The sequence below is a fragment of the Argiope bruennichi genome, chromosome X1 (assembly GCF_947563725.1).
Source record: "Argiope bruennichi chromosome X1, qqArgBrue1.1, whole genome shotgun sequence".
Classification (NCBI taxonomy): domain Eukaryota; kingdom Metazoa; phylum Arthropoda; class Arachnida; order Araneae; family Araneidae; genus Argiope; species Argiope bruennichi.
Window position 1 is genome coordinate 29,327,356 of NC_079162.1, and position 12,208 is coordinate 29,339,563.

The 12,208-nt window shown below is 27.6% G+C and overlaps 1 protein-coding gene across 3 annotated transcripts in view; it reads right to left on the bottom strand.

Moving 5' to 3' along the window:
- LOC129958208 (early endosome antigen 1-like) overlaps positions 1–11,416 on the bottom strand; it is a 120,559-nt gene extending 109,143 nt beyond the window's left edge. For 2 of the 3 annotated variants that reach the window (XM_056070488.1, XM_056070485.1), the window contains exon 1: positions 11,319–11,414. The gene's annotated coding sequence lies outside the window, so the exon portion shown is untranslated. Of the gene's footprint in view, positions 1–11,318 lie in introns of all 3 variants that reach the window. The other variant, XM_056070487.1, reaches the window with a different exon arrangement.
- Between the last annotated feature and the right edge of the window lie 792 nt (positions 11,417–12,208).

A 12,208-nucleotide genomic window follows, 5' to 3' on the forward strand; every position in this document is an offset into this window, starting at 1 on the left:
ATGCAGGAAGGAAAATTTTTAGTTCTCAGTTTTAAATATGAAGTAACATAATGGAATCAATATACTCTTACGTGGTATACGTCAGATAGACCATACGGCAGTTTACATTTTTAAATGCCCAATGACAGTTTATCTTTGTCATGTGACTATGATATTATGTAAATCGATTCCATGAAAAAAAAACAAAAAACTTTGTAATATTTGTTCATTGCCTTAATAATTTTCCATAAGTTTTCTTCAAACATTATGTTCATTACGCATTTGGAAAAAAAGTGCAATATAACGTGCCATTCGAGCAAAGTATCCATTAATAGTGCAAATTATCCATTAAAAATACTGTCATTCTTAAGAAGATTAAGAAAAACATGCTGCATTACGAGCATTCTAAGCTGAAATGCGTGATACCCTTTTAAAACAAGATCCAATCCGGAAGAAATCTTAGTAATTTCATTATGTATTCGTAGCGGCACAATGGGTGAAAAAATCTCGAGCTATATTTTCATGAGTGTTGAGGTTTTTTAGTAACACGTGTTTGTAGAGTAATCGTGAACGGGTTTTTCGTTGTAAATAAATAAAAAAAAAAAAAACATATCTTATGTCGTACATGTGTTGTTTCTAAACCATGAGAAGGCAGTGGCGATAACCATCTAGATATTCGTGAATCCTTATGAATATCTGGGGTCATTACACTGTTAATAAACTTGGAAGAGCTAATGTTTTTCATAATCGTAATTTCTTATAAATCGTAAAAGTAAGTTGATATAAAATAATGATATGTAAAAGTCATTAAAAACATCAAAATTTATGTAAACAAACTTCTCTTTTTATAAATTATGTTCTGTTTACTGAGAATTTAAAGAAAAATGTTGCCTACTTTGATAATCATCAGGATAAATTATGAAAACATGAGAAGTTCAATGATCTTAAAGAATGATTGAATGTTTTATTAAAATTTCATAAATAGAGTATTTTTTAAAAAATTCTGAAATAATAATGGTTTATCGCAAAAAGGACATATATGAATTGTAAGGAATTATTCTATAAAAGATAAATACAAGAAAAAAATATTGTTTCAGTGATATATTTTAGAATAATATGAAATGTTATCTTATCTTTTGGATGTTATCTTTCATTTCCATAATTATCATAACGTTTTACTGCTTAACTAAAAATATGCAATTGTTTGTGCTGCATCTACTTATTATCCAGAATGAATTGTAGGAAAGTATAATTTATGATGGTATAAATTATGCGCTACTTTATTAATGCTTGAATACTTTTGAAATTCACATTAGATTTGAAGCGAAGACTTCCGAGTATTTATTGTAGCATAAAATTGTGAAAGATTTCAGTGTTAGCACACTATTCCTTTTACTGTGCTTTAAAAATTGATAAGTAAAGTACAGTATCATCTATGCAAGGTTACTAACAATTTATTTTAATATACCTACTAAGTAGAATACATTTGTTTCATAATACTTACAATAGAGACATTTAATAAATGCAGTATATTTAATAAATTAAATATATTTCATTATTATAAATTGAAATCAAATTTATATACAAAAGCACTTAATAATAGTTAAAAATATTAAATAACAAATAAAGCTAATTTGAAAGAAAATTTCTGGTGTCTTGGAAAAGAGATTAGTTTTCCACTTCAAGAATTTTTTTCAGTAATTTTTTTAAAAATTCAAGGAAAAAATTTCGGAAACATTACTTCCCAATTAAAAAAATCAAAATTTATTCGTATAAAAATAATAAAAGATATTCCGTTTTCAAATATATTATCTAAAATTCCTCCTCTCAACATTCGTTTTGCTTTTCTAAGTAAAAAAAAAAAAAAAAAAAAAAAATGTTAATTGTTATGACTTCTCAATGCTTTTTAAAGATTTTTTAAAAATATATTTGATAAATTCTGACAATTTATTAACACATTTATAAGGATATCTATTCATAGAAATAATATAATTTTTGGTAAACCCTCAAAAATTACAAACTATTTTAAATTAGAATGAAATCAAGAGATAAGATGTACTGATTGTTAATATCAGCAAAAAGAAAGAATTTCTGCGCTTGATGTAGTTAGCTCTGTCAACAACCTATCAGAATAGCGAGCGAAATACAGAAATGATGACTTGAACAAAAGTTGCTATGATCACGAATTTATTATCACAGATAAAGAATGCGGTATTCTGAATAATAAAGAATTATTCTTACACGTAAAGAAAGGTGAAGCACGCCTTTTGTTCAAAGTGGAAAAGCAAAAGAAAAAAAAACTAGGTTTGTCCAACCTTCTCAGCTAATTCTGTTGTTTTCAAAGAAATCTAAAATTCAATTTCTTAAGAAACATTTCAATTTTAAATGAAAAGAATAGCTCTTGAAAAGGAACACAAAAATCTATCCTTGTGTCGTTAAACTCAGTCTACATGTGGAATTAAGTAGAAGTTACATTTCACATCACTCAAATACAAGATTGATATCTTTTCATTATGGAAATTCCACATGTTTTCTGTCTTTTTCGCGTTAGCTATTTAGAATTCATTTTTGAAAAAAAAAAAAAAAAAAGTGAGGAGTTCTAATTTTTGAAATATTACCTTATCACCATTTATCATTTGTTATAGATGTTATCTCAAATAGAAGCATTAAATATGGAATATTTTAAGAAACAAATATAACAAACAATAAAAAAGTCAGATATCTGTAAGGATTTTTTAAAACAAAAATTAGATTATTTAGAAAAGAATCGAAATTTATCAGGTATCCTTTTTTCATATATATTTCTTGAATTTGAATAGAAACGTCATTCGAATAAATAAGCGAAATAATTTTTTAAAAAATCGCTGGATTATAGTCAACTATATTCAAAAATGTTCAATAGCATTACCTTCAAAATATAATTTTTAAGGGAAAATGTTTGATTAACTAAAGTTTAAATCCATCTAAAATCAGAACTTCTAATTATTAAAAATGCTATGCTTATATAATTTTTTTTTCTTTTCAAATGCTATTTTCAGAGACCAACTTTAATTTTAAGATATTTCACATTTGTAAAACAAATTAAAAAAATTCGAGCTATACAAAATAAAATACAGTTTTGAGATGTTGTAAACTCTTACTCAATTAAGAATAATAGTAGTCAAAACATTAAATTATAATTAGCAAATCCACTTTTAAACCTAAAAATTGCATTGATGAAGGAAGTGTCTATCAAACGAATCAATTTCTTTATCCAGATCAACAAACTCGAAAAAAACTTTCCTTTTATCTATCTCTACTTTCTATAAATAACTTCTCCATTCTAAAGACAAAAGAGTAGCAAAATAAATTTTCAATAATCAATGAAACTGATTAAAAATATCCCACACTGATTGGTTCGTATAATTAATGAGTTTAATAATAATATTTATGATGATTATAGATAACGAATCAGTTTCAGGTTGTATCAAAAGGCGTGTCATTTTTTAAGACTTTCACATCAATGGATTCACCACAATCGATCTTGATATCATACTTTCACGCCGGTCTTTTCACCGACCTATCTTTCAAGATTGATTTGACTATAAAAAGGTTGTCGTGCTGCTTTGAAACAAAGAAGTCTTTTTCTTTTTCTTTCTTGTTTGTAATTCTGTCTCTAGATCTCTCCCATTCATTTTTTCTCACTAGTAGATCGTTCACTCTTTCTCAAAGGGTAATTGATACCTTATTACTAATTTCCATTATTGTTCCTGATAATTAGAACTTCTATACTGCATTCTTCATCATTTTATTTTAAAAGCGAGTTCATCTAAACTTCTGTGCTGAATCGTCATCATTTTATTTTAAAAGCGAGTGCATATGATAAACTATATACAGAGGGCTTTATCATACGAGACACAGCAGTTTTAAAGCATATACAGGAAAGAAATGCTTAAAAAAAATTCATAATCTATTTTAAATATAATCCAAAACCAAATATAGTTAAAGGAGGCACATTCTATTGCATCAACACAGTCAATAAGATAAGTCAAAAATAGCATTCAGTTCCGTTAAAAATTTTTATTCCAAATATGTTATAAGTATATTATAAATATAAAAGCTTGAATGTATTCTAAATTCAGGAACATTTTGAGATTTTTCATTACAGTAGTTTCCATTTAACTAAAACCATCTCCTTTCTCCCGCTTTATTATACCTTTTTTAACTTGTAACTGAAGAATTAAATACATAATATTCTCTATATTGTATGCGATTAAAGAACAATCACGACTTGAAATTTGGAATTGAATATCCTGTTTTTAAAATACTTTCAATTCATGTTTTATATAGGAAACGCAAAAGAGGCATGCACTTTATTGATCAAAGAGTACAGAAATTATGTATCAAATATAATCTGATATAAGTTTTTTTTGTTTTATTGTTTATTTTTAAACGTTACTTTCTTCACTTGTATCTATTTCCGAATAAATCGTAATTTTACATAGAATTACGAGAACTCAAACTGCGTAACCTGTAATTCCGTTTATGGGTATGTAGCACACGCATACACTTATTCTGAATTATTCAGTTATAATCAAAACTGTTTTTCCCTCCTGGTAAAGGTCTCAGGATTGTAAAATCGTGACCGATTTTCTCTCACGAAAAATCAAAAACCAGCTTTTATCCTTTTCTGTAACCTTTTGCTCCGAATTTCATTTTTCACTATTAACAGTGAAATCTTTAAACATACTACACGATGAAAAATATTCGAAGAACATTGTTTAGAGAACCGCTGACAAGTGAAAAGGAAACTAAACTCTTTAGATATTGATTATCTCTATCAATACATTTCCATTCATTTGTCTCAGCTGATGAGTTGCTGTTTCATCTTATCGAATGCGTATTTTGTCGTTGTACTCTAAATAAATGTAGAAATTGGAATGCTTTTTAAAATTATTTGTCGATTAAAATTTCTTGTTTGAGTTCTTAATAAATGTTAATCAAAACACTTCTTCTGCAAGAAATTATTTAATGTCACAAACGTTTAAAAGAGATGTCATTAATGTCACATTTATGTAACATTGTTGGTAAATACATTGAGAACATGCATTAAAACTTTAAAAAGCAGAGGCTCAAAACGCATCAGTTCTTCAGTATTTTCATGGAAGGAATATACAAATATAGTTTACGTCAATTTAATATTGCCGTTTATTGTGGAAGACATAATTTCTCTTGGTCTAGCCCACTGAGCCAAATCTGCGAGCCAAGGAATTTTGACTTAGGGAATGTATAGCATCATCTTTGAGTCAAAGTGAACTTGGGAAATCCGAAGCACAAACCTGACTTAGTACCAATATATAGGAGTAAGTTGTTTTCCTGATGGAATTTCAGGGGAAACTGGCCCACTTTTGTGTTTAGCTTGGAGGAAAAATTTCATAAACCTGCCAAACCACAACGAGGAATTCTTTAGAAAATGCTCATCAGTTTACCAGTTTTTAAATGATGCTGGCCAGAGGACAGGACAAACAAGCATCTTCCTCCCCTTTATGTTCCGTAACCATGCCATAAGACCGTATATTTGTAAAAAGTTATAATGAAGTCAGGGTAAATGATGCCCAAGATTTAGTATTTTTTCATGCCGTGTCATATTTCGAAAAGTGAAATAAATATGCTACTATTTTTTCTCATCACACACCTTCTGAAATTGATCCCCGAATCCTTACAATCTCTTTACCCCCCCCCCTGCCCATCTCTGCTTCACCGGTAAAATGACATTATAACCTTGCTTAGTTAACTCATTTCGTAATTTACAATTATGGAAATTATTAAAGTTATTTTTGTTAAGATAAAGCGTATAAAACAGCTCATTTATATTTCATTTATATGGTTAAAATCACAAATACAAAATTTTCAGCAGTTATAAATGTAATGTTTCTTATGAAAATAAACTTCCGTTACAGTTAATGATATATCAATTCTAAAAAAAAATATCACCTGCATTATTTTCATATGTAAATATTGGAAATAAACAGGAAATATTTAATACACTGAACAAGTATCACTTCCTGAGTGAATAAATAAATAATGATACATTTTAATGAAGAATAGCCTAGTTTATGTATTTATTAATTCAATATTATTATTTTTAAATCTCTTTTTCATCCTTCTTTGCTTTTTAATCCACTCGAACAAGCCATTTTTAAGATTTAGCAATAACCTTAATGTCGCAAAGAAAGGCCTGAAGGGACAGATTTTATCGTAGTATACCAAATATCTTCTTGATACAACTATCCTGCGTTGTAATACAAATATTTTTGTTATTTCTTAAGAAAAAGAATCGATAATTTGAATTAGTATATTATTTTTAAAAGTAAACAAAAAAACCCAATGATTTACTTGTTAAGGTTACATAATCAAAATCGGTTTGCAGTTCAATGCAAGAAGTAATGATGGTTTATAAATGTGGAAGTTATATTAAAAGTGCTTGTATATGAATTCATTAACTCAGGCGTTTTTTTTTCTTTTTTTTCTTTCTTCTGAAAACATTGAACGAATTTCTGAAAATAATTGAAATTTCATTTCAAACATAAAACATCAACAGCAATTAAAAGCGTCGTCGTAAAGGCTTTAATCTTTATTTTTAATCATAGTGACTCTTTGTTATTGCACGATTTTTTATACCTTTATTGAAATCGGCAAAGAATAAGAATCTATTTCTTAAGTCGGCTTTAATAAATACAATTAAGTTGATATGTTTGAATGACTTTGGATGAAAATTATAGAAATAACGAAATTAATATTAAAATTTATTTATGCGCAATTATGAGTGTTTATTCGAAGGATTTCGGAAAATTTTACTGATATTTTAGAGATTACATATGTTATTGCATCAACGTTTTCTTCAAAATTATTGCACTCAGATTTATTTTTTATAAAAATAGAAATTTGAATGTGCTTCTCCACATTCTCAACCATGTAACTGCAATTGCTGTGTCATTCTTTCCCAGAGAAATTGGTGTGGAGGTGAAGAACCTTTAAGTTCAAGCACTCCATTAACCGCCACCTCAAACCGGCAAATTCTTGACATTTACTTTTTAAAAAGCATCATGGAAGAAAGTATAGGTAATTAAAGTTTACTTTCATTCATAATACGCTGTAAATCCAATGGCCTTATTTAAATATAATTCTCAGCCTATAAGACGAATTCGCAAAGGAAGCAGAAATAATTATGTAGATAAAAACTTAAAAATAAGAAAAATTTGAAAAAATGAATTACACAAACATCAGAACAAATAAAGCAAAAATAAAATGCCACCTTTAAAAGAAATACAAGTATATATATTTTTGAAAACAATATAAACTTCCAATGAAACTACCTACAAGACAATTATAGCTTCTCATTTAATGGAATCACAAAACAGTGATCTAATGGTTTAGCATCTGTACCGCCCATAAGAATCAGATTAAGAACACGAAAAAAATTTTAATATTAGACATTCAAAATAAAAAATCATTAGAGAGAGCATGCGTGTAAAGTAAATATAGAAAGTCGGTTCTAAAAAATTGAAAGGTTAAGAATAACTAATGTATGAATGAAATAAGAAATTTCACACAAAGCTCACTACTTACTCTTAAGGAAAACAGCAAGATGTGATAGCATCTCAAAAACGAATTCTATAAACGGAAATATCAACTTTTAATTTCCAACTCGTCTTTCTTAGATCACTCTGTAGTTATCTTGCAAAAGTTGTTGCGTTTAATCTTCTTTAACTGATTCTCGAACGATCATTAATAACTGCTACCGGATATGAACGCTTCTAACAAATTGTGTGAAATAGCTGAAGATCTTGCGAGAGCTTTTTTAATTCTTATTTTAAGTGTTTTGTATACATTTCTTCACACAATATTAGTTGATACGCTTTCAAATAACATACAAATTCCTTCACATTTGCTTTAGAATATTTCAATATCTTTCAGGGAATATTTAGGCTTAATATATTCATTAATTCTAATTAAAATTTGAATTGTAATAGAAGTATTCACTGTTCAATATTTTTGAGGATTTCTAACAGTGAAGTTCATGACTTCATTCAACTGCTATTTTCTTAAATAATATTCTTTTTGAGCTAACTTATTGGATTCTAAAATGGTGTCTAAAAGCACATGCTAGCTTATAGGCGTTTTATTTGAAAATTTCTGAACATACTGTAATTTGTAGAATGTATGCACTATTTTCAGAATTGATAAATTGATTTCATTTCCTTTCTTATAGATGATGTTCTCGTGTGCTTTTCTATAACAGTACAATTTAAATCAAGATTTATAGTTTAGTTTTTAATCGAAAATTAGATTTATCATTCTTCCTATGAAAGATAATGATAATTGGTTTTTATTAAAACTTTACTATTTAAAATTTTTTCCATTCTAAACAAAAAATCGTATTTTAAGTAAATAGAAATACTATAATATAACTTCCCTCTAAAAACCTGTAGTACTTAATTCTTGTAGCACTTAAAACTGTGAGCCAGCACTCTAAAGGAGTCACAAAAAGTTAAAAGTATATATATTGTTCTTCATCTTAGTATCAAATTTTTCAATGGAATTCACTAAATTACTGAACGATAACTAAACAAAATTGTATTAAAATGAATTTATGCTACCTTTGTTCCTTTCACTTTTTTGCTTATTTCTTGTAAATAGTTCTCAGCACTTTTTTTGACCACCAATAGTTCTCAGCACCACTGAAATTGCGATAAATACTTTTTGCGACTTAAAGTAGTCGTCAATACAATTAATTTAATAAAATCTGCCAAATAGTATTGAGCCGGTAGATACTTCGAATACTATTTATGAACGAATATATCGGCGGGATTTTCAGATGCTGATATATCTATAAAAAAAACCTTAGGGGAAGCTAATTTATTGTTTTAAATCTTAGATAAAAATCCTTCCGAAATTCTTTTGTTTATATATATATACGCACACACACACAAACCCTTCCTAATAAATAAATGTTTGTTATTTATCTAGCTATAACAATGATCGTTTCTGTTATGATATCTTCATTCATCACACCTCGATAAATCAAGAGATCATACTAAGGATAATTTCATTAAAACGTTGCGCAATTCATATCCGTAGGCGCATCCGTGCCTTTTTTTTTTTTTTTAAGGCAATAGAATTTGTTTTTCTCTCTCTTCAACAGTGTTGTGCTTTTCCACCCATTATAGCAAAAGCAAAGAATAGCCGCACGAGAAGTAGTAAATAGCTATAATACTTCCTGCACTTCATAGGTTTCCCCTGATTCTCCATTTTTTTTTTTTTTTGATCAAGTTTTTTCTACGGTTTCCCATGAATGCGCTCACATTCACATGCGCATCATAACAAATGCAGTTCCAGTTTCGAGAATTCCAGATCATAAAGTAATGTGTAAGAAAAGGTTGTCAAAGGTCGATAATGAAAGTACGACATTTGAATATCAAAAGATTTTTCTCAACACCCATCCTGTCTCTTTTCGTATGCTTGCACGTGTTTCACGCTTTAATCACATTCGTAACATTATTTGAATTTGAAAATTTTCATAACAATGTTTTGAGAAAATCTCATGATATTTTTTTTAAACTCTCCCATCGTTAGAATTCCATTTTTTAAAATATAATTTTAAATGCAAATATTGGCAGCTTTTAAGAAAGTAATATAATGGTAGATTTTTCAATGTTTTTTTTAAATTTTATTTTGCGCAGTTTTACACGATTACTCTGTAAAGTCACCTACAAACTATTGGTGCGCTTGTAAAGCATACTAAATCAAATTTAGATGGGAAAAAGACTCAACAGCACATTAAAAAAAAATCTAATCGAAAATTCAACAGAAAAAAATGTAATATATTTAAATGGGCTTATACAACCATATGTTGGAAAATTTTGCTTCGGAACTTCCGGAAGTTTTAAAAATAAATAAAACCCAACATGAATGATAAAATTTTGGTTGTATTTTTTTTCTAGTTCTGAAGCAAGTGAAAGTATAAAAGAAATCAGAATTTCACAGCGATGTGAAATATGCCTCCAATTTAATAAAGTAAATAAACCGATTGCAGCCGAAACTCACTCTTAAGTGATTAATAAATTATTTCTACAAAGTTTTCTATATTTCAGATTAGAAACTCAAATAATTTTTTAAATATGTTATTTATGAAATTTATTATCTATATTTCATATCTATATCTTTCAATACTTATTTTAAAGCTGCTCAAAAATGTATGTCCAATCATATGCAACCAAAATTCTTACTTTCTAAATTCCAATGTGCTATGTGAAATTTAATTAACCTCAACTATATATTTAAATACTAAAAATAGAAATCGAAATTATTATTAATAGAGTTTCTAATAACAATAAAAATCGATGAACATTTTTATGAATTAGGAGAGATTAATGCACATTTAGTGTCATAAAACAAACCATAAAATGTTGGGGTGAAGATGCCGACACCGTTATTGCAAAATATTAAGGTCCACAAAACTATGTCGAGTCTATAAATAGACCGAAAATCCTTAAGTGACAGGAGCATCTTTCGCAAAATAAAAAATCTGAAGCAGATAAAAGTCAAAATGCTTTTCCAAAGAATTTCCGGTTATTTGATCGGAATTGAATATGTTTATTAAAGAAGAAACCCTATTAGAGGCATCATGCTATAAAAAATAATTTTGTTAGAGAAACTCTATTAGAGAAGCCAATGCTAGTATATGTAATAATAGATATCTGATTTTTTTTTTACTACAAAATTATTTTCTTTTGTCTTTCTGTTTTCTGATTTATATGTACAGCTAAACAAAACAAGCATTTTTTTTTTCTCATTTTGTGTTCGGAAACATCTTAAAATGTTTGTGTTTCTTTCAGTATTCTCTTTCGAACACATATTTTAATAATGTATTCTTCCATTGAATTTTAATGTCATTTTATTTATCTTTTAGCTCTCTGTTTCAAGTAAAATTTCGGAACAGAAACAATTAAAAAACTAATGCTTTGATTTCACTGTTTTTGTAATGTTCAAATAAATAAATAAGTATATCGAAATATGATCGACGAATTAAACTATATGACGAAAGTGAAACAAATAGAACTGAAATTTTGAAAACAAAATTAACACAAAAAGAATTTGTATGAAATATTTAACAAAATCTTCATTTCATAAGTCCTTACTTTCCAAATTTCATATGCATATTTTAAAATAAGAATCAAGGAGGAAAACTCCTGTTGTCAAAATTTATATGAAATAAAATAAGCAATTCAAAGAAAAAATTTAATTAAAAACATGTCATAAAAGTAGATAATTGTATGATAAACATAGAAAATACTTACTATTTAAAAAAATATATTAATTTCTTTCAAACTTCATCATCAGATCAGTTGTGGAGATCTTTCTCAAAAACTGCTTTTTCTAAACATTCGCTACAATGCGCTGTTTCTGGCTTTTCATCTCAACATGCAATGGCCCGGTCAGTCGAACAAGAGCCGTTAGACTGTAGCCAACTTTGCGCCAAATCGCCAAATATGTTTAGATTTTCGCCTAAATCATTACTCTTTTAGCGAGTTAAGTGAGTTCTTCTGCTATCTTGGATCGTTCGCGGAAAAGCTGCATCTTCGAGTCTCGTCTCTTTCTTTTTGTGATTTTGGAAAAGAAAAATAGTACTGTTTTAGTGTCATAAATAAGTTTGTCCTATCTTACAAGTGAAAATGCAGTCGAAAATTTCAGTCATTTTAAAGAGAGTTATTTTAAATTTTCGAATTTTAAACTTTCATGACAAAGTTATTATTCAGTTTTCTTAGGAAATTCATTTTTTTTTCATATTTTTTATTCAAAATTGAATAAAAAATTAAAATAAAGTAATGATTATCTAAGAATGTAATTATAATTCACTCTTCAATGATAAATTATTTTTAAAAATAATTTGGTCATTCAGTTTTGTGCAAAATTTCTCATTGAATTTGGAGTTTAGTTTAGTTACTAATATTAATGTCTCGCCGTGACATGAAATTGAATAACTTTTTATTGAATATAATAGCAGCTCCTTCATTCCAGTAATTTCTTAGATAATGTAATAGTTTTAATTGTATGTTGCATAAATTTGAAATAAAAAGAATTTTCTAATCAGATGAATTGAAACAATTAGTTTTATAATAATTCGCAAAAGTTATTCTTAATTTTGAAAAGATGAATCGCATATGGTATATATGTTTTAGAAACAAGA